This window comes from Podarcis erhardii (assembly GCF_964252035.2).
Source record: "Podarcis erhardii genome assembly, chromosome: 6".
NCBI classification, from domain to species: Eukaryota; Metazoa; Chordata; class Lepidosauria; order Squamata; family Lacertidae; genus Podarcis; species Podarcis erhardii.
Window position 1 is genome coordinate 45,801,356 of NC_138510.1, and position 14,384 is coordinate 45,815,739.

Here is a 14,384-nt window from a genome sequence, read left to right on the forward strand (position 1 = left end):
CTCAGCCTGGGCAGCTTCCTATACAGATTCCACAGGGGCAGCTGTGGTATCCTTTTGCAAAAGAATAAAAATGAATAATGGGGCAGGAAGAGTCTTTTGGCACCTCAGAGACTAAGCTTGTGCCACAACTCATGTGTTGGTCTTTAAGAGACTGCTGTGAGGAGCGTATGAGGGAATGCTTGAGTACGGTTATTTTGAAGCACAACGGTTTGGGGCCAGGGATGCATGAATCCACCAATTTTTGTTTCGATTTCCCATTTCCCCAAACTTTTAGTTCTCCACATTTCCACATCAGTTTTTTATTTTTATTTTTTAAAGTCCTCATTAAAAATTATCAGCTTTTAAGTAAAACATTCTCCTTTTATGCACATTGCTTGTAAGAAGTTTTCTCTAACGTAATGCACTTTATATGTTAATGTCACTGACTGATACTTTATGCACACTTTTATAATATATACATTTCTATGCACATTCTCTGTTGGAGATCCGAATCACAAAATGTAGAGAAGTGCAAATTTCCTGTTTCAGTTTGCATATTGTTGTGAAATTAGGTAGGTTCACATTAAAATGCTACCCAAAATGAATTTATCTTCCATCACTAGAGTCAGGTAAGAGCAGTGGATAGGGATGGGCAAATGAGTCCATTTTGGTTTCTCTCAGTTCTCTGCATCATGTTGCATTTTTTTAAAAAAGCCCTCATGAACATTCTTCAGCATTTAAATTTGAATTTCTCCTAGTATGCAACCATGTCTGATATATACATCTATTACGAAACAATTTTGCCTGAAATAATGCATTTGTGTATGTTAATTTCACTAATACATGCATTTTCATGCAGACTTTCACTTGGTGTCAACATTTCTGTACACATTACTTAGTTGGAGAACTACATCACAAGATTCAGAGAAATTGCAAATTTTGAAGGATGATTATGCTTCAGTTCATGTCTTGTTTTGGAAATTATGACTGAAGCAGGTTCATCTTTAAATTCAAACTGAACAGAATTTCTTCCTCATCAATAGGAGTGAATATGCTTGAACAAGTGCCTAGAGTCAATAATGGGCAAAATGAGGGTTGATAAATGGAAGGTCAAACTAGACAAGACAAAAATACTTTGGAAAGATGTTTTACTAGATAAGGATGATCAAGTTGTTCTGGATACGGTTGTATGCCACCCCATAAAAGGCAGGTTTGCAGCATGAGGCTGCTTCTAGATCCAGATTTGCTTCCATAGATTAATTTTTGGCTGCTTTTTCAAAGTTGTGATATTGAAAATACGTAGCCCTAATGTGAATAAATTCTAATGTGTGTCACCTTAGTCGTTTTTCCAACAGTCAAGCAGTCTTGCTTTTCTTAGGCCACTGCTACAACATGGAGATTTAATAAGAGAATTGTACTGAAGTAAAACAAGATGTATCTCCATTACAAATGAGAGCTAGTGTGGTGTAGTGGTTATGAGCAATAGACTCGTAATCTGGTGAACTGGGTTTGGGTCTCCGCTCCTCCACATGCAGCTGTTGGGTGACCTTGGGCTAGCCACACTTCTTTGACGTCTCTCAGCCCCACTCACCTCAAAGAGTGGTTGTTGTGGGTGAGGAAGGGAAAGGAGAATGTTAGCCACTTTGAGACTCCTTTGTGTAGTGATAAAGCGGGATATCAAATCCAAACTACTACTACTACTACTACTATTCTTCTTCTTCTTCTTCTTCTTCTTCTTCTTCTTCTTCTTCTTCTTCTTCTCCTCCTCCTCCTCCTCCTCCTCCTCCTCCTCCTCTTCCTCTTCCTCTTCCTCCTCCTCCTCCTCCTCCTCCTTCTTGCTGGTCTTGTGAGTGGCTGACTTTTTGACACAGCAAGTCAACATGTGAGCCATGGGCATAGTCAAGGGGACGACGACAGGGGGGGCAGGTGTCCCCCAAATTAAAAAAAATCAATAAAAATACTTAACTAACTGAGGTTCTGCCACCCCCACCAGAGCTGGACAAGTTCCTATGTGCTTAGGTTACTCACCTTGCAGGAGGCATCTGCAAGGGCTTCAACATGACTATTCCATGTTGCTCTTTAACCTTCATTATGATAGAGAGAGGGAGAGACAATGAATGAGCTTTGTAAGAGCACATGGCAAAAGTTAGGAAGCAGTTCCATTATGGCACGTAAATATTGAAGCTGGTTTAAAAGTTCTTAGCTAAGAAAGGCACCTCTTTGTATATACAAGGGAGAACCCATAGTAACATATCAGCATGGTCCTACTACTAGGCTGTTGCCCCTCACAACTTCTGGCATACATAAACCCCCTATAAACAGCTTTTATGACAGCATATGGCAGATGGAACATCAGATGATAATAAATGGGAGGCGCTTCTAATCTATCTTTTTCCATTTTGAACAGGAAGCTGAGATGAGGAAAGCATTTATTGGGACTCGCCTTGTCCTCAATCTGGCAAAATCCCAAATGGATCTGTCATTATCGGTTATAGAGCCAGGTGGAATTGGGTGACATTTCAAGTTTGTGTAATTAAGTGAGTCAAATTAGATATGATAATAGTTGGACTTGTCTTTAAAATCAACAAACTATTCTTAGGACATTTCCCCCAACTCTTCTGTATCGCAGAGGTTGCAGTCCTAGGCATCTTTACCTAGGAGTAAGCCCTACTGAAAACTGCGAGACTTATTTACAAGTAAACATGGATCAGATTGACCTGCATGTTGAGCAAGGCCTGCAGATTGTGATAATGCTTCAGATGGAGAGACAATTGTCTCTTCAATGCTTGAATTGTGATTCCTTTAATTTTTCATTTTCTGTTGTGCATCCAGTCACATTATTTCCCATAATGTAGAGATGGGGAACTTTTGCTGCAGCTCCAACCAAGCATACTATATTACATAATATGCTATACTATACTAAGCTATACCACAGCCCTCCTCATCCTGGAGCCCTCCGTGTGTTGTTGGACTCCTAATGCCCATCAGCCCCAGCTAACATAGTCAATGGTCAGGGATGATGGGAGTTGTAGTCCAAGACATCTGGAGGGCTCTAAGTTGGAGAAGGCTGTACATATAGGATACTATATCACAATCCCTGGTCATTGGCCATGCTGGGAGTTGGAGATCAACAGCATTTAGAAGTCACAGATCTATGGGGGAGAGAGCAGCCAGTGGTAATAAATGGAAATGGACCCTACTCTAGCTATTGCAATTTCCACCATGGATCTGAGAGGAAGAAAACATTTTCTGAGACTTTGCTTTGGCAAAATCTTATATGACACAGTCATTGAAACCTTTTTCTTTTAATGTAAACTGTTCTGATTTGCAACCAGTTCTGGGAAATAATGAAAGCCTTCAAATGAAGATTTAGGCCGCATAGTTTAGCAGTGACCACACAGACTACACAACATGCACATGAGCTAGCAAAGCAAACCCTAGTGCCAGATCTCTCTCTTCAACTACTCTAGCAATAATATTACTGGATCGAATGACATCTGCAACACTATTAGTCGCCTGCTATATATATGCTGCCAACAGTGCCTATCTTCATGTTATATAAGCCAAACAGGATGATTTGAGCATTAGGGAATGAATGAACATAAAGTAGACATAAAAATGTAAACATCAAGTAATTAGGAGAACATTTCAGTCTCCTTGGATATTGCACCTCTGACTTTAAGGACACTAAATTATAAAGTAATCTGTGGATTGTTGGACTGAGAAGCTGCAGAAGTAGAATCTATTAATAACATATGCTTATGGGAGATTGACTCACTAAATTGTCCTGCATTTGCTGTTGGAGCAGATTAAAACAGATCAATGGCTTTCATATAAGCTCTCAACATTTCACAAGCAAAAACAGAGACATACATGTAACACCTCATTTCTCATACCAAGGATCACTATTCTTTTACATACTTCGGAAGAGTCTCTTCCACCTTCAGTCTGCTACATTCATTTACTCTCCAATTGCCAGTCTTCCACCAGTTTAAAAGCCAGTAGGGTGTTTTGCTCTTTGGGTTAAAGATTATTATAAACAGATTTGACTAGCAATCTCTTCAAAATATAAATCTGTATCTACAATATGTGCCATGGAGGGCTGTGCATTGCATGGGGCCTTAGCAGTCGTGCATATGTATTGAAACTGGAAGTGTTGCATCTACTTTTCATGTACCATGTCTGAGGGAGGAAGCTGAACCCCCCAAAATGATAACCCTCACAAGATGACACAAAGCAAAGCAGACATAGGGATTTATTGGACACATGGACAAGACACATGGATAAGGACTGCTCCTGGTAGATAATAACAGCTGGAAGGGATGAAAGAGGAGGAGGAGGAAGACATCTGTGGACCATAATTTAGAAGATCAAAGTTTAGTTCCCAACTTTGCCTGAAGTCTATGTGTGGCCCAAAGATAGATTTCTCAGAAAACCATAAAACAAAAAATGACATCCCTCCCTAGCTTTCCCAAGCAACTTGGGGCTCATCCACACCTTCATTTGCCTGCCTGCTTTTCCTCAGGGGAAACTCATGGCTTACTGTTAAATCAGACCAAATGACAACCAGGTTTTTCACAATTGCCTTTTGTTCGAATTCAGTGGTAAACAATGTGCTTTTCAGGGGAAAGCTGTGGGGCAAACACAGAACTGCTTGGACCTGTGCTGTCTAGGTACATGATAAGCCGAAGTGTGGATGAGCCTTTGGTTTGCATTAATGTGTTCCACCAAAAGGGTCTAAAAATTGGGGAAGGGTCATAGCTTAGTGGAAGAGCAACAGTTTTGCATGCAGAAGGTCCCAGGTTCAATCCCCAACATCTCCCAGTTGGACTAGGAATGCCCCCTGTCTGAAACACTGGAGAGTGGCTGCTAGTAACTATACGAGACCACACAAGCTAGATGGGCCAGTGGCCTGACTTGGTACAAGCCAGCTTCCTGTATCCTTGTGTTCCTATTCTCAGGCCCTGCTTGGAGCAGCAGTCTCCCTGTTGTTGACAGCCATGGCCAGAGCTGATAATAATAAATTATATACTGTTGGGTATGCTTATTTCTTTGCATCTTTCATTAACAAATGTAGGGGGTTATACAGATGATGCTTTAGGTGCTACTTAAAAGTTGGACATTAGGCCACAGGGAGCTAGGCTGACACAGTGAAACCAGGTGGTAATGAGATCAGCTCCTCATTTACTGCTGCGTCATAATGTGTTGATGCTGTAATACTATTTCCACCTCCTGGAGAAGACTGCCCTTATTGGATGTTACAAAAGCTCTAATAATTCTGAGGCAAGTGAATGTCATACAATAAGTGCTCGGGTAGAGGAAACTCAGGACCTGATTTTCCTGCTACCTGTGCCAGTTTGGAAACATAATCAGCTCTTGTGGCTAGACCATTGCAAAAGCATTGCAAACCTTGATGACTTTACATCCCTAATGCTCAGTGACTTGCCAAAGAACCAAGGAAACAAAAAGAGCAGGCCATGTGACATTTACAAATTGCAACAGTGCGGAAGTGATACCTATAGAACTCTAATCTCTGGCAGCTATGGAGCACTGGATTTGTATAACTCTGTTTATAAAGCTTTGCCCTTCTCTAGTAGTAGTTTTCTCTCATGCAAGTCAGTGCATTTTGTGTGCACTAAGAAAAACATCCGTCTCCAACAAAGTGCTATCAAGACCCATCAATATACACAATTGTCAGTCAAGCCCATCTAACAAAACATAACCTGTCTAGGTTCACAAAGTGAGTGATAGTTAAGGTGCTGGGCTGGCTATCACTCTTCAAGCTCTGAGTAGTAAACACATTTTCCCAGTCCTTCTTTGTGGAATTTATCCATTGCAATTTTGTTGGTTACAGATTTATTTCAAGATTTCCTGGGGAGTCCTAGAAAACAAGGATTTGTTCAGTGTTTCAAAGTCCTGCTGCTTAAAGTGGTTGTTCGAACTAAAGCCTTGATACTAACAATACAGCATGGAAATAAGTTGTACTGAAAGTGGGGGCACTTTTGCAGTCCAAACGTGTTGGGGCTTCATCTCTTTTCCATGGTGCTTGCATGCTTAGTGCATGCATAGAGTTCTCCAAGATGCTCATTGTAAGTGTTTCTTATATGTGTGCACCCAGTATGCTGAGTTCCACCTGCATATGAACTTCCCTGTTGTTTGTTATAAGTGGGGAAGTTCTTGTGCAGATGGAGCTTAGTGAGTACACTGACCAATGTGATCAAGAGCAGCTTTGTGCAGCTTTGTGCTCAGGTTTCTCTAAATGGCTGCCATTTGTGGAACTGGCCACTGATTGGCTTTGCTGCTTCAGGACTGCTTCATATGGAATCCAAGTTGTAAAAACACTTGCAGAAACAAGCACGCCATACCGCCATGTTTGTCCTATGGCATGGCATGGGGGAAATGCCTCATGAAGTTGCCTTAAAGTTAGTTAAAGCTACTGTACTAGTTTGCTTGGGAAGCTTTAGATGAGCACGTAACATTCAAGCAGCATTAGTATGAGTGTTGCAAATCTTGGTTCCACTTGTATAATAAACAGGATTGGGGAACCTTTCTCAGTCTGAGGGTCAGATTCTTATCTGGCCAACTCTCTGAGAACCAACTGGGTGTGTCCTAACTATAAGTGGGCATGTTCAATGTTTAGCTTGTTAAATAAAGTTCTTACCTTTTAAATAAAGCATGAAAACATTTTGCTCCAAGCAACTTCTTCCAATGCAACAAAGGGAAATGTGTCACTAAAAGAGGAGTCTGCAGCCACAGGGGCATCTTATCTTTTGCATTGTTGTCAGAAACTCCTTACCTGTATACCTTTGCACATGTAGTGCTGAGCACAGTGTGTTTAAACAAGGTGGCCCAGATCTGGCAAGTGCTTATCCACAGCCATCCTAGGAATAAAGAGTAAACCAAATTAAAACAAAAAAGCGTGTTGTGTTGTTGTTTACATTGTAAGGGGGTCATTTGACACACATAAATAAAAGCTCCATACACATCTGACATGTGCAGAAAAATTTGGATATAAATGTGGTCCAGACAGGTGGCCTTTGCTGCGGATGTTCTAGGCTTCAGTGTCATTTCTGCTGAAGAGTATTACTTTACCTTTGTGTGACTCACAAAGCATGATTAAGTCCAGGAAATTCCACCTGATGTTAGAGACAAGACAGTCAAGGATTACGTGCCTGTGGTTTATTTGATGATATCCATAACCCTCAATGGTTTTATTACAGGCTACCATAAGGTACATGTCTCTTGTCCTTGTGGTGAACCTGAGGTGAGCTCGAAAGGCAGGGAGATTCCTTCAGACCAAGTCATTTATTTTCTTACTCTCTGCTGCCATGATCTTGTGGGAAGAGCCATTGAACCCAACCAAAGCAGTTTCCAGAAAGGACAAGAGGGAAAAAGAAAAAAGAAACACAATCCTTTGTTTATTTTCCCTTTTATTGCTTGTAGTGTTTTTTTTTCTTTTCTTTTCTGGTGCTGTGCCCTGTTCTTTGAATTCCACTGTTTTGCCTATGTAACAAGATCTGGTTTGAATGGCAGTTGTGGAATATCTGTGGTTGCGAAATGCTGGGCTTTCTCATTCATTAGGTTGCGTATGTGAGAGAGCCTGTTATGTCACCTGCTGTTTGGAGCAGAAGAACCTGAAAATGCAAAGGACATCCAAGAGGCTCAAACATGGCAATTTCACTTAATCCATGTGTTGCTGCTAACCTGTGGCTGAACTACAACTCTCATCCTGCTTTAGCCTGCATGGCCAAGTGTGTGGGATGATGCAGTTCATCAATATCTGGAGGTTCACAGATTGGCCATCCCTGGTTTAATGCATTAACACTCTTGTGATCCATCTATTATCCCTTTAAGCCATGTTTATACTAGGCGGTTTTCTCCCTGGCACAAAGAACAACAAGCAATTTTCAACTTGTCCCTCCTTACCTTAGAATCATAGAATCATAGAGTTGGAAGAGACCACAAGGGCCATCGAGTCCAACCCCCTGCCAAGCAGGAAACACCATCAGAGCACTCCTGACATATGGTTGTCAAGCCTCTGCTTAAAGACCTCCAAAGAAGGAGACTCCACCACACTCCTTGGCAGCAAATTCCACTGTCGAACAGCTCTTACTGTCAGGAAGTTCTTCCTAATGTTTAGGTGGAATCTTTTTTCTTGTAGTTTGGAACCATTGCTCCGTGTCCGCTTCTCTGGAGCAGCAGAAAACAACCTTTCTCCCTCCTCTATGTGACATCCTTTTATATATTTGAACATGGCTATCATATCACCCCTTAACCTCCTCTTCTCCAGGCTAAACATGCCCAGCTCCCTTAGCCGTTCTTCATAAGGCATCGTTTCCAGGCCTTTGACCATTTTGGTTGCCCTCCTCTGGACACGTTCCAGTTTGTCAGTGTCCTTCTTGAACTGTGGTGCCCAGAACTGGACACAGTACTCCAGGTGAGGTCTGACCAGAGCAGAATACAGTGGCACTATTACTTCCCTTGATCTAGATGCAATACTCCTATTGATGCAGCCCAGAATTGCATTGGATTTTACCTTGGTAAAATCTATATGTTTACAGCATTTTAGTGAGAAAGCTGCCTCAGGTGGCAGGTGCTGGGTTATCACAGAGTATGGCAGAATAATAGAATCATAGAATTGTAGAGTTAGAAGTAACCCCCGAGGGTAATCTAGTCCAACTCCCTGCAATGCAGGATAATTGTGATGGCATGACACACAGTTCACTCTAATGGGAAACAATTGCAATCTGGACTACTGGGATGGAACTGCAATTTCAACTGACTATTCAGCAAAGTGATTGCTCCCGTGAAGTAAGGCCTTACAAGGCTTTCCTCATCTGAATCCTGCAACAGGCACCTGCTGCTACTTGCGAATCTTGTTGAAGAGTTCCACATACTGGACCATTGTGCCAGCTGAGCTGTAGATGTTGTCATGCTTCTTGCCAAACACAGAAGGGATTTCAAGAGTGTGACTTCCCATGAAGCTTTGCATGAACTCCATTAACAGCTTCCAGCAGTCGTTGGCTACCACACACGGACAGTATTCCACCAGGCAACAGAAACAAAAGCTCTGAAGCAGAGAGGACTAGAAAAAATTCTGGGGATTCACTTGGCCCCTGGAGCTGAGGTTCCCTACCCCGGCCTAGAACTATATCAACAGATATTTATCAGGTCAAAATAAAACTGACCCATAGAACTGTGGTGTTACCCAAGTGGCCACAAAGGGTTTGGATAAAATGGGTTAAACTGTAGGAAAGATATATACTTTTTAGGTCAGTTATGATCTTGTTTTGCAGCCAGATTGCAACCTTTCTTCATCCTTCCTTTTTTGAGAGGAAAAGTGGATGTTGTAGCCATGGGCTGACTTGATTCCCCACTACCCAATATATAGAAACATTAGGGAAGGTTCTAGAAAGACATAACCTAATTCACTCTGAGTTGTGTTCTTCATGTGTGGGGAAAGACTAAAAGGAGGTTTAATCATCTGCTGATCGCTTCTGGTCTTCAGTCGGAGCTCCAGGCTACATCCTCTGTTAGGAAGGCCAATAGGTACTTTTCATTCCTGACTCAGCTGTTGCCTCCTCAGTAGCACACATGGCATGATCTATCTGCCTCTTATACATGCTAGGCAAGTATTATGAATTATTAGAATCAATATGTATTTGCTCTTTGGTAATTGACAACTGGTGTGTTCTGACTGGGTGAGATTCTAATGTACCTGATCTCAACCTGTGCTACTGCTTTGGACCTCTTAATTGAGTGATGGGGAAAGGGTGTGATGATGACCCTCTAAGGGAGTTACGTGCACAGATGTTGGAACCTGGCGACTTGATACCCCAGTTAGATTTCCCCCCTCAAAAATACCATACTGGTCTAACTCAGTAGGTGTGGCAGCTTTTGATTAGTGTGTTATTGTAGGGTGTATCTAGGCCTAGTGGTAAAGCTGAGACAACCAGATTGAATTCTATGATCCCCCGAGGTGGCTGGGTAAGGGCTCTCCGAAGGACCCTAGCTACATCACACCCAATTAACTGTAGCATTCCAAAAACAATTCTTAGAGGGAAACCAACTGCAGTCTGTCTTATACTCCAGTCCCAGAGTTAGCACAAATTCAGCCTTTCTGGTCTCACTGTGAGGCTACAGTAGATTGGCAGACTCCCAAAGCAGCATTTGAATTGATGCGCTGTAAACCCTTTTGCTACAGTTCCCCTTCAGGCACAAAGAGAAAGTAAACAGTCTCCTGGGATTAATTAAATTGCAGTGGAACTGAATATTTTTAAACCCTGGAAACGCAACCTGGCCCTGGACCCTTATTGTAATAAGCATTTGCTTTGTGTACTTTTCACACACAAAGATTCTTCTGCTCTGTCTCCTATTAGGTCAGGGGTGTTTGCAGAAGGAATGCTTTCATGGGGAAGATAGGCCAATTTGGAATGCTCTCTGTCAGATTCATCTTTCCTAAGATGGTCTCTGCCAGTGCTACTGTGTTCCATTGGAGCTCTAAGCTTGAGCACATTCTAGCTAGGGTGTCAACAGTTTTCGCCAAATGAACAAGAGCTGGAGAGTAGCACTTCTCTTGCTTGCAATGGAATCCAAATTGTGACTGATCTCTTTTTACTTCCTGCACAATTTTAGGAGACTGGCAGTGCCGTAGGGTGTTTGTGTCCAAAGATAAGCACTTTGGGATCCCATTAATGTCAGTGAAATTAATTAACTGAAATCAATGTAAGTTTTTAACTTTGGATGGATTGTGCAAAAAAACAAATTTGAAAGACTTTTATTGGTTTTGATATGTTGATATTTTAAGTTTCTGAATGTTGCTGCTATAGTATATGTGTGTTTCAGTTGAGAATCTTGTTATTATATTATTTCAGTTCTTGTTTTGTCCTTTACTTTCTGTGCTCCTTGCTGGAAGAGGAAGACATCCAACAAATAAATAAAAATCCATTTTTTAAGCCCAGCTGCATGAATTGCATGTAGGTGTCCAAGATACTTGATTGAGAAGTAGGCTTCTACTTCAGTGTAATAGGGTGTTTTTGAAGATGCTGGGAACTTTTGGATAGAGAATATAGTAGAGAAGATGTGTTCGACAATTTGCAGACACTGAAAAGGAATAGTATAATTGCTTCCATTGATACAATGGCTAAAAGCAGCTCAGCATGTGTTTCCCTTTGCTATATAACTTTTAGGAAAACACTGAGGGCCCTCTAGATGTCCTTTTTATTGTGCATTTATAATAATTTGTGCTCATGATGGCGTAGAGACAATTACATGATATCCCACTTTGCCTCAGCAAAGGTTTCAGGTGGAGTGGCAGACATTCTGCTTTGTTTCAAATTGGTGTGTGTCCTGCAGTTTCCTGCCAAAATTCTGTAACTTTTTATACCACAAATGTTCCAGGGGGTGAGGGTAAGGGTGTTTTCCTGCTTTTGTTGTGCTATAGCACAAGAGTGACTCTCCAGATTGCACTAATGCAGTAACCATGGGAAACATTGCTGAACAATGTTGCGTTTTAAGGTTTCACTCTGTTTTAGTTTTATGTTGGCTTTGATTTATGTGCTACTTTTTTTTGAAAGTTGATTTCAGTTACTTTTTGTATATACAGTCATACCTTATGTTACGTTTGCTTCAGGTTGCGTCCCACGGCAACCCGGAGGTACCGGAAAGGGTTACTTCTGGGTTTCACCCCTCGCACATGTGCAAACACGCAAAATGATGTCACGCGCATGAGCAGAAGCAGTGAATCACGACCCACGCGTGCACAGACGCGGGTTGTATTCTTTTCAGGTTGCGATTGGGCCTCTGGAATGGATCCCGTTCGCAACCATAGGTACCACTGTATATAAAAAGTGCACTAAGAAGTGCAATAAATAATATAATAAAATGCATACATATACACATAACTTTATTTGTATTCCACTGTTCCAACCATACTCAAGGTGGCTTAAAACATGAAAAAATGCATAACTACAACATAACAACAGCAACAACTCCTCCAACGAGAAACCTCAACCAATACCCCAGCCCCTAATAGCACCTAACACCTAACAAAGCAAAATGCTGAGTGGGTGATGCAGTATTGATCCACGATTAGTGCACTATTTTTGTGCCAGTGACATGTTGCAGAGTACACCCACCAGTCTGCAGGGGCCCTAACTCTGTAGATCCCAGTGGCTTTCATGCTAGGTAACCTTCTCCAGCACAGGCATTTCTCCTGCTACCTCATCTTTGTTTCTAAGCTGCGTTATGTTAGCAACTACAGGAAACCTTCGAACAGCAATTAATGAAGGCTGTCAGGTTGTTTATTTTATGTGGTAGATTTCTCCCATTGTGCCATATCTTAAGTTTCCACATTTAAAGACACTCCTGTATTTCTATTCATAAACTATGATAAAGTTATCTTTGCTTAGACAGGGTACAAGTGGAGGAGCCGAGACATGCTCAGAGTGCTGCTTCCAAGTTCTTACATAAAATTAACTCCAGTTGAGAATATTAGAGATGGTAGTAGCCTCCCAGCAATTTTCTTTCTGCTGATTACCTCTGCATGTAGGTGGCTTTTGATCTATCTCTTCTGGTAGCTTTGCATGGACCTTTGCAGCATTGCCATTTTGCTGAATTAGATGGGTTGAAATCAACTTACTTGTTTAATGGTCCTTTTTTCTCTTTTGCTAAAAAAAAAAAAGTGCTTTGATGCATGTGAGTGGCTGGTCTTTAAGGGCTGAAAGGCATGGGACTCCTCTTAAAAGGAAGTCAGCATCTTTCTACCATGTTGGGTTGAGAGGACATAAGGGCATGCCTTTGATGGAAAAAGGAAGCACAGAGAATGGCAAAACAGGAACATCACAAAGAACAGAAGTATGCTTCCCTCTGCCATATGTGAAGTAGCAACCATCAGTTGCGTCAAACAGCTCGAAAAACACATAACATGACCCTGCTGAATCAGGTCACTGGCCCATGCCCATCCAGTGCAGCAACCTATTCTCACAGTGGCCAACTAGATGACTCTAGGAAGTCTATAAGCAGGACATGAGTGCCACAGCAATTCTCTGTGATGTGAGACTTCCAGTACTTGCTATTCAGAGGTATACAGTGATAGAACATAGTCATCATGGCTAGAAAGAAAAAGATGAGCAAGAAGAGTTGAGAATCGAGATAATTTACACTGAGAGACTTGAAGACCAATGAGCAAAACAAGGCAATAATCAGAACATGATAGAATAAGCACTAGAATAAGATTTTTCAGTAGTCAGTAGATTTTTTTTAAAAAACACCCAGTTTTTATTACATAGAGAGAACCAAACTTTAAGCAGTGCACGAATGTAAGCCAAAAAAAGAAGTCTCAAACTTAATACCTAGATATGCAACATGCTGAGAAAACCAAAATATGATACAATGGTACCTCGGGTTACAAACGCTTCAGATTACAGAAGAAATCTTGCAGTGGCGGCATGGCAGCAGTGGGAGGCCCCATCAGCTAAAGTGGTACCTCAGGTTAAGAACGGTTTCAGGTTAAGAACGGACCTCCAGAGCGAATTACGGTAAGTTCTTAACCTGAGGTACCACTGTATACTCTTTGTTTGTTTATGTAATTTGTATACCAGCCTTCATCAAAACGATCCCAGTGTGGTTTGTTTGGAGCAAGGATGGGGAACCTGTGCCCCTCCAGATGTTGTTGGACTCCAACTCACATCAGCTCCGGTCACCATGACCAATTGTCAATTGTAGACCAAGAATATCTGGAGGGCAACAGGTTCCTCATCCCTGGTTTAGAGAATGAGTATTTCTATGAACTAAGCTAATCCTGAAATATATCCCTTTGTTCACCTTTCCTAGTGGGAAGATGAGCTGCACAACGTGATTCCTTGCTGGGCCGAGGAAAGCTGTTTAGGTTCTTACACAGGCAGATGGGAGCAGTGAAAGAGCAACTCTGTCTTGCAGTTTGTGAGTCTGCCACGAAGGATCAGGTGCTGCCAGTTCGTACAAGGACAAGAGGGGAAGCCAGTTGGAGTGGACGCAGGGCACTTGTTTTCCACTGAACATCGCTAGAAGTACAGGCTGCTCTTCTAACACTGAGTTAATGAAAAGTTTCTTGGCTCTAGCACACCAGAGTCCCATCCCTACCTCCTGCCACGTGTGTAAAACCTGACTTGGATTATAAAATACTCCTCAAAATGAGAAAAGAAAAAAGCCACCCGCAGTGACAAAGGAGGCAATCTAGAGAAAACTGTTCCACCACGATAAGATAACTTTGATATACTGTATTTCAAAAGAGAGACTTAAACCCCTCTAAGTTATTGATAGCATGGGAATGTACATGGAGTGCTTATGCCAGTGCTTGTGAAACTTTAATGTGTAGGCATCCTTTAATTTTAGAAGCAAAACAGTGTTTTGATTGTGCGCTTATC